Source organism: Triticum urartu, chromosome 2 (assembly GCF_003073215.2).
Source record: "Triticum urartu cultivar G1812 chromosome 2, Tu2.1, whole genome shotgun sequence".
Classification (NCBI taxonomy): domain Eukaryota; kingdom Viridiplantae; phylum Streptophyta; class Magnoliopsida; order Poales; family Poaceae; genus Triticum; species Triticum urartu.
In genome coordinates, this window is record NC_053023.1 from 611,735,238 (window position 1) to 611,745,077 (window position 9,840).

A 9,840-nucleotide genomic window follows, 5' to 3' on the forward strand; every position below is an offset into this window, starting at 1 on the left:
TGAACCCCTTGGAGGAGACTGAGCTGAACCCTTGCTACGTGGGTGGCCGGTCCTATTTATAGTGGCCCTGGTCCTCTCCCCAAATATTGAGCGGGAAGGGAGCCAACAATGGCGGGCTAATTTGAAAGGGGACAGCAAGTATCAACTATCCTGACAAAAGTAGTCTTCGCCTGCGCAAAGCTCTGGTGATGACGCCGTCTTGGGCCCCATGGTGACCTCCGTCTCGTAGTCCTCCTGGTCTTGGTCTCGTTGCACCGAAATGGCAACCTTTGCCTGATGCCTCGGTACTCCACGGCTTCGCTTGTCCCCTTTGCACCAAAGAGGAAAGGAGGACGCTGCGCGGGCTGGCACCCGCCTGGCACCCTGAGTCGTCATGGCTTGCGTCACGGGCACCTCGCGAGGTACCCCGCCTTGATCTCTCTGCCTCCTCATGAGCCAGCCTAACGAGGCCGTGCCTGAGGAAGCTCCGTGCCGTCCGCCCCGCGAGGCTTGGCCCCTCGCGAGGGTCTTGTGTTTGTGTTGGTGAAGATGGGCCGTGCTGGGCCCCCCTTTGAGCCACGCCGCAGGCCGAAGGCAGGCAAGTCTGGGGACCCCCGTTCCCAGAACGCCGACATTTGTCTTTTTACAAATTTCAAACGGGCATATTTTAGAGTGTAGATTCACTCATTTTGCTTCGTATGTGTACTCCCTCCGTTCCTAAATATTCTATTCGTCTTAACAGAGATTTCAACAAGTGACTACATACGGAGCAAAATGAGTGAATCTACACTCTAAAATATGTTTATATACATCCATATGTGCCAGTCCATTTGAAATCTCTAAAAGACAAATAATTGAGAGAGAGAGAGAGTAGTCACTCGTTGAAATCTCTAGAAAGACAAATACTCCAGAGTATATTTAAGAAACGAGGGGGTAGTGCACAACCACATGGGAGACTCAGCCCGGTCGTTGCACCGCATTAATAGTGAGTAATGAGCAGTCAAATCATAAGCCCCACCTTTCCCACTGTAAGTTGCTTTGAAGAAGAAACCATCAATACGCTCTTCTTTGAATCCGCTCATACTACTCCATCCGTCACTGTTTATATAGCGCGCTTCAGAAAAAAGAAAAAAATATGTGGGACCAAGGCGACTAGCGATCGGCCTGAAAAATAGCATTGGTAGTTATAGCACGGCGTCTATAACTAGAGGGAATAATGCGTACACACATGCGTGCAGTGCTTCCACCCCGAGTACACACATGCATGCACTCCGTAGTAGTACAGTACATGGAGAGAAAATTGTGGACTTGATTGCGGTTACCACGCCCTAATTAATTGAGCATTATACCAAACGTGTCTAAAGTCTCTCTGGTGGTGGAAATGCATTGAGAGAAATGCATCATAATGAAGCACGCCCTGTAAACTGTGACGGAGGGTGGAGTAGTATAAAGGTGCAAAACCAAGTACGCGTACTACTACGCTTGGCTCTTCGCCCCTTTGTGAAGTCGAACAATGATGGTACTCCGCATGTTGGGTACTACAGTGTATGCCTCTGACAATCTGACACCGAATGGACTGATGCATGTCCATCGAGGGTAGGTTGCATTAGTCAAAAGGCATAAGCGAGCTTCACCTTGTCCTGCAAGCTTCTCCTTGTTCTGCGAGTTGACGGGACACACCAAAAAGTAGTGCTAGTCCATACTCCCTCCTTTCCGGTTAATATGGCTTAATCTTTTTTGCGGGTAAATGAGAGAGCTTTATTCATATATAAGCATTCTTAGGACGATCAGCCAAGACACTGGTCACTAGGAAGCGAGGTACCCCGCAAAAAAAGAAGTAGGATGAGAGGTGTTTCATCAAGCCAGCTCTCGGCCACATTCAAAGTGTAGCAAGCACGGTTCGCACGAAGATGCGCTGCAAGGTTTGCTGACCTGTTTACATGCTGAATAACAAAAAAAGAGGAAATATTACTGAGCCCTACTATTTGTAATAGGATATGAGCCACAATTAAGAGAGAATTGTGGCGAGTGTTCCATGCAATCAACTTCCATTATCACATGCGAGAACCCTCAAAGAGAACCAAATGTGCTGAAGATTGCTTTATCACATTTTAAAATTATAATAAGAGTGCAGACGCTCCTCCATCCGGTTCCTAGTACTAGTATAGTACGTACCTTTATGGACTAGTATACTTTGCGCTTGGCTGTTCGGGAAGTCGAACAATAATAGCACTAGTAGTATAGTGTATGCTTCTGGCAATCTGACACCAAATTAACTGTTGCACGTCCACCGCCTGAGTGAGGGAGAGCTTGCATTAGTCAAAAGTTTCACCTTGTCCTGCGAGCCACCGCGCGCAAGCTTCTCCCGCCCTGCAACCTTCTCCTCGTTCGGCAAGGTGACGGAACACAGCAAAATAATACTAGTCCATGCTGCCTCCTCTCCGGTTAATATGGCTTAATTTCAAACAAGATAAATACACTATCTGTCACTGTATATTTGTAAAAATACGGTCAGTGGACTTCATAATACGCTCATTGCGCTCAATATATATATTTTCCGGTGTTCATACGGTCACTAGCTCACCCTGACTGAGTATGTGTGTGCATGCACGTGTAGGTTGAGCACTTGAGCGTGACCGTGTGTGTTCTGTCATGTGCTCGGACATGCATGCATTAGGGCGTCGCGCGCGTTTTTGCATCCATGTGTACGTGTGACTGTTGCATACACGTAGGGGGAGTACATGTAGGGGCCACTAAGGAGCAGTCAAAACACATAGTAAGTTAGTCGGAAGAAGCAACCATCATTTCACTCTTGAATGACACGTACGCAATATAAAATGGTTGATATGGAGAGAAAAATAAAACCACTATATATACACTAGCAGGAGCCTAAGCTGCAAGCCTGCTTGCTTAGGTGGTTCTCTTCACAAGCATAGAACGATAGGCCTGATCCCGCAGCTGGGGGAAGGGAACAATGTTTTGCGTAGACGCGGTCGACATCGGCGAGGGAGAAAACCCATAGTCGGTGCGTCCCAATCGGGGGTCACCGTGGTATGGGCCGATGCCGCGTCGCAACCGCCCTTCTAGCTACAGCCCGACGTCCCAGGTAGTCCATCTTCCTTTTGGAGCCGGCTTGCTCCACTGCCGTAGCTCCATCTCCATGTCGATCTTTCTCTACTTCTACCGGCTTCTATTTGTGATGAGTTTATTTCTCATGAACTAGTGCCAGTACTATTATTCTAATCACACTTCTTCAATATCTTTGCCATCAGGGATGCTCAGGTCGATTTTAGTGGAACTGCACAAAAGCATCGTATGATCCGAGGGTGCCAGCCGTCTTTCCTTCCCGACATGGAAAGTGCTATGGAACAAGAGGTACCAGAAGGTGGAGAACCAAAGAGTGTTGCTTCTATTGTTGCTAACATTCTCACTAAAGAATCTCCCTCTAGCACATTCCTTCGACAGGTTCTTCCTGGCCAGGAAATTAAATCATGTTTAGGGTTTAGCGTTTAAGTCGTAGTGACCCCATCAGTAGTTTTTCTATCGTACGCGCTCTCACAACTTTTTTCTTTAGTTGTGAAGTAAATATTGGCTATGATCTGTGAATCATTGAGATGCATCAGCATGCGTGTTAGTTTTCCTTTGTATTTGATGGAATGTTGTAACGGGCAACCTTGGAATAGGAATGAAAATGGAGTGGAAAAGTTTCCATTTTTTCGGAGAAAAATGGAAACGGAGAGAAACCAACGTTTCGTTTCGTTGGATCGCGCCATCGAGCAAAACCAACATTTAAATCACGTCTGTCGTGTTCGTGTCTCACCCTCCTCCACGGCTCGACCCCACACGGTCGCTCAGCATGCCACTCACCGCGAACCGAGTAGTATAACATAACTTTCCCGCCTGCTTGTCAATGGATCGCGCCATGGAGTACTAGCACTACTGGAAGAGATTGACGAGTTGGGGGAGGACAGCTAGCTGTAGCATGGACTCCCAAGAACTTACTACTGGAAGAGATCGCGCATGTTGTAGCCGGCTATTGCGACCTTTGAACGCGGAGCAGCCGCGTGCACCCGGAAGCGGTGTGGGCGATGCTCTCTCGGCCGGCGCGCCGCAATCAATGCCGGCGCCTGTGAGAGGTCGCGTCCGCTCTGGACGGGCATGAATGCGGCACTGACCGTTTCGGGCGGGAAGCACGCGCGGGTGATGAAGAGGGTTCGGGTTGGTCAGGACCGGCCGTGGCAGCGGTCCGGACGTGCGCAAACAAGAGATGTTGTACGTTAATATTGTTGCGTATATAATTAACAACGTAAATAATGTGCAAGTTGGACAAATAGGATTGGAGATGAAGATGGAAATGGAATTTTACGTAAACACGGATATGCATGTCTATGTGTGTGTGCGCGACAACTCTCGCGACCTGGAAGCGAGGGCGTGTTTTTGATCGAGTTTTCTTTCTTGGTACGTTAGAAAATCAGTTTGTCTAATTCACATCTAGATGTTATTTAAGGATATCACATCTAAGCTCCCACAAGTATATAATGTAGCAACAAGAAACAAAAAACTAGGAAAAGACCACAAACTGAGTGAACATCAACTTATATGTGACATAACTATGTCACATCTAGATGTGTCCTAGACAGACCCTTAAAAAATTGTCCGCCAGTTTTCGTTTCTTTTTTCTGGGAACGCACGTATTCTATTTAAAACCACTGCTATGGAGAGATTTTTTTACTCCATTATAGCCTCTTGTTTGATAGAGTTTCTCGCGTCTCGCTCTCTCACCCTCTCCATATCAAAAATAGATGACAGTGTCCACTCTATCTCTCTCCTCGCCGGTGGTCATAGATCCGGCCGAATCCCGTCCGCTGCGGGAGGTGAGGAGGCGCAGCGTTGACGTTGTCGCCGTCAGCGACGGAGGAAGCCTATGTGCACCATCCTCTCGGAGCCGGCGCTGGCGCGGACGAAGATCCTCCGCGCCCTTGTTCGCTGCCGTCGTGTGGGCAGATCCCGCCCGCCCGCCTAAATGGCATCTCGCCCACCTGAGGTATAACTTCTTGTACTGGTCCAGCTCCCCAGGTCACTGCGTGCGGGTTTTCTTCTATGCGACTACTCCCCGGCTCCCCATGCATAGTAGCTAGGGTTCGTCGACTGGTCCAACATCACCTACTAGTACTATTATAGAGGAAATGCCACTCAAAAAGTTGTCCTGATTTATGCCTCGGTGGAGGTATACATGTTGTTTCGACAAAAAGTACATGGTGGTTGTGCGGTCATTGTCCATATGGTGGTAGTACTATCACTGGTTAAATGAAGAAATGCTTTTTTTCTCGGGTATCCTGGTTTAGTTCCCATCAAGATAATTATGATGCTTCTGTTTGTTGGTGTACTTTTCATTAATTCTTATCGACAATTGAGATGTCGTTGCTAACCCTTTTTATATTTTTGGAAACAGCGATGCGTGTCTCCATACCCGGGCATGTCTTCCTCAATTTTAGTGGAACTACACAAAATTGGATGGCCATTGTTGTTCCGCCTCACTGTCCTCTGCCACATGGTTCTTCCTTCCTCGAGCTTGATTACTGAGAAGAAATAGACCATAGTGAGGATTTATCGAACTTCTTAGGTGCCTCACCCAAACTTGATGCCAAATGGATGACGCATCACCACGATGACCTATCGATGCTCATGGTTGCGCCTCATGGTTGCATCGGCTGGTGAAGCTGATCGATTTGCGACGAAAAACAAGTTGTCTTCCATCAGTTCTCTTTGCTTGTTACGCAAAAAGATGATATCTTTCGTCAGTTCACCTTGGTTGCGTTGGAGACGCATTCGTCTTTCACGTTGGTGCAATTTTCGCTAGGGTTTTACGACAGGTGGGCCCAAAATGTGGCTGGCTCACGTGTCATATAGCCAAAAGCAGGTGCAGTGAAGGCACCAGAGCTCAGTCCATACTACAGTAGTATATATATAAGCGGGAGCCTCAGCGCTTGTTCGCTAGGGTTTGCACTCTCCACACGCTCGCCGCACTACATATATGTTACTCCCTCCGTTCCGAATTACTTGTCTTAGATTTGTCTAGATACGGAGGTATCTAGCACTAAAATGAGTCTAAATACATTTGCTAGGGTTTTCTATATTCACAGTATCTCACCCTGTCTTCACCGGATCTAAACAAGATTGTGTTGGCCTCTTGTCTCTCTCTCCCCCCTCACAACTGGTGAAGGAGGTGTCCGTATCCCGTCGCACCGGGAAGGGGAGGAGGTGCAGCGTTCACTCTATCGCCTTCGGCGAGGGAGGCAATCCACTGTCGGCTGCACTGTTCTCTTTCACCCAGCGCCTATGCGGGAGGGCCACCGATCCCTTCTTCCTTGCTATCGTACTTAGTGTGGGCAGATCCGGCCTCCCGCCGCACGCCTTGCCACATCCTGACGACCCTAAGGTATAAGTTTCTTTGAAACCGTCGTTGCTCTAGCTGCATGTGGATCTTTTTCGATCTGTAGTTGAATCTAGGTCTTGGTTCAAAGAGGAATGAAGGGTGCGGTGGGCAGGAGCAAGAATCTAGGACGTGGTTCAATGAGGAAAGGAGGGGCGGAAAGTAGTATAGACTGGCTATCCAGCTGCTTTATAGGTCGAAACGGGAAAATGGGGGTAACCCAGTACACACATCTGTAAGGAACCGATCTCTTTGTTGAAAAGGGAAAGAAACTGGGGGGGTCGGGTAGTTTGTGCATGACTAGATTTGCTGCCCTCACATAGGAAGAAGGTTCAAAGAGAACAAATATGGGACCAGCGCATATATGCTGCTTGGCTACATACTCTGCATCACCCATTTATACGTGTGGACGCACATGGTGCTGGCATGTCCCATGCAGCTATTTTGATGTTGTTAATCTCAGAATTAACTACTGGTCTGTTTTAAAAGAATTTCTCTATTAATATGAATCAATGCAACCGTTTCATAAATGCCACTGTCCTATACTTTTTTTCCATCAAGATAAGGTAGATGCTTCTTTTTGTGGCCGCATGTTTCATCCTCCTTTATTGGCCAGTAATTGTTTTCTTTTTTGCCTCTTAAAACAGGGATATCTATTAAACTTGTTGCTATAGAAAACTTAAATGTCACACCGGCAACTTTGCTTGATTTCAGTGCAACTGCACAAAACTTGATTGGATTTCCTATTCGTGTTGGTAGATTTGTATTTTATGTTGGTCGTCTCATGAAAGCTCAGTACAGGCCTTCATCCACATGATTGTACAGTGTGCTTTGAGATGTTGTGCTACTTGTATTGGTATTGTTTTAAATAAATGATGAATTTAAGCTATTGTATTGCTGTCTTTTCCCATTAAGTAGTGAACAAAAATGGGACCAACCCAGACATGATGCGTGTTGCTTTGTTACAACAAATTCAGCATCACCCCCTTTATAAGCTTTGTCGTTCTTTATACATGTTGAAACAAGGCATTGTTAAGATAATGTCTCAGTCAATATGAATGAATCACACTGATGGAGAATTGCTACTCTCCTGCTTTCTTTCCCATTAAGATAAAGCAGATCAGTAGATGCTTTTCTTCTGGGAGTACAAGTCATCAACCGCTATTTCTTAGTAATTGTTTCCCTTATACCTATTGTGGCTTACAGGGATATCAAAATTAAAGCTCGGTTTTATTACGACTTTGATTTTAGTTGAACTGCACAAAAGGAGCCAATGTGTAAGGCAAACTGCTGCATTACTGGGTCTAGTTGGTCGTTCCACTTTGCAGAAATAAGCAGTCACTGTTTGCGCTACATTACAGAAGGAATGACCGGGAAGCTTTACAGAGTATTATTAGACACCGGTGACATGACTAGTCTGCAGAGACCATTGGCAATTTAACAATACGTGGAGTGCCATGTGCAAAAAGTGCCCAAACAAGTATAAAAGCTACCACAGGAATCCATGATCATAGGCATTACATATTTTGAATGGGAAAAGCTTGTCAAAGTTTAATCATTGATGTTAGCAAGAAGACGTTAGTTTAATATATTGGAATTGGAAAACCTTGTCAAAATTTGCTCATTGATGTTAGCCAGAAGACATGCATTTGATATTTTTGAGTGGGACGCCCTTGCTGTGAGCAGCGTCGAGTGTTTTTTTCCTATTCCTGTGTTCAGTTTAGAAGTAAATAGTTACTCTGCTGAGATATTCCTGTGTTAAGAGTTTGTTCTGAATATTGTCTATGTAATGCCAGGCCTTGTGTTTGATTGCAAAGTTGAGCTTGGAATGTTGTGGCATGCGGCATCACGAGCTGTTCACCGTACCTCCTGAGAATAATGCTTCGTATTGTTTTGCATGTCAATCTAATGCCAGTGATTTGCTTGTTAAGAAGATCATCCTCTTCTGTTGTTTCCGTGCTTAAGAAGTTCATCGTCTGATGTTTCATTCATAGCCTATACGACAAGTCGGGTAGGTTAGACATGAAACCATATGATCTTCCGACCAACTCATGATATTAGGCCGTGATTGGATCGTCGTTTTCCAACCAAAACCGCTTGTAAAACTGACGCTTGTAAATTAAAGCAGATGGTCTCGGGCGAAGGCTCTTGATTGGTCGATTTCGACTAGTAAAATATCGGAAGTACTTGACACATGATAAAAACGCTGAATGACACTCGGACGATTGCTAATCCAGCCGTTAGCTGTTGTTTCAGCCTTGCCCATGGATGGCATGATATGCACGTCGTGCACGTATCGCCTGGTAATGTCGTCCATATAGCAGTTCTCGTAAAATATACACTGGTCTCTCAAATTACACGCGTAACCCACCGGTTTTACTTACAGACCTCGGGCCCTCGATTTCATTACGCCTGTATCTTATGCGTTGTTTTCGATGACGAGTAAGTTACACTTGTATGTTAATACAGGTTTGAAATAAACCAGAGCTCCCAAGCGCGACCTTACCGTTTCATGCCGTCTCAGTTTCTCGAAGGTGCTCATAGGTGTCCGATGATCCTGGCGTCCTGAATGAGTAGCGGGCGCTGTATCAAAGCATCCGTAGGGCCCGTGAGGCCCTCTCCGTTGTCCTTCGAGTTGTTCCGCTCGCCGTGGCGCCGAGCATTGTTAACATCGTCAACGAACATGAGGATTCAGGAGATGACTTTATTTTGACTGGATGACACTAGGGACCCACTAGGGCCATAGCCGTACGTACGCAAGTGCCTCCTTATTATATACAACTATATTTTTTTTCTTTCTCCTGGTTTCGTGACATCACGGTCCCACACCATTGTCAACCTATGTAGTCAATATAAACAAGAGAATTGCACAAGGTGCGGCCGGCAGCTGGGACCAATCAGCTCGAGCAGTATTTGTGTTTTTGAGGCGTGAGCACTGCAGAGTTTTTCTTGGCGATGATTTCATTGTTGTTCAGAGGAGAGCAGGGTATTAACTGGGCGGGTTGTGGCCCGTCTAGCCCAGGCCAGATATCCAGCCCAGATACTAATTTTTGCAAGATGAAAATGGCTAGCCCAGCTATACGTCTTTTTGAGGAATACCCAGGCAAGGTCAACTTGTTATTCTCCGCCCCGCTGGGCTGCAAATCTTTCCTAGGAGGGATGCATTAGGCTTAACAGGAAAATGGGCTTTAAAAATTATAAATTGGATGTAATTATAAAAATTGGGCAGTAACTATAAAAAATGCACCAAACACGAAATTAGTTTATAAAATATTATTTGTGGATTTTGAATATCTTAAATTTTCATTGTTGCGCGCGCAATGTTTCGTTGGATTTTCATGTAATACAAATTTATATTTAGTCTGACTAGAAATTTCAGGATAAAAATATTTCGGAGCCCATCAAAATGTGGGAATTTTATTGAATTC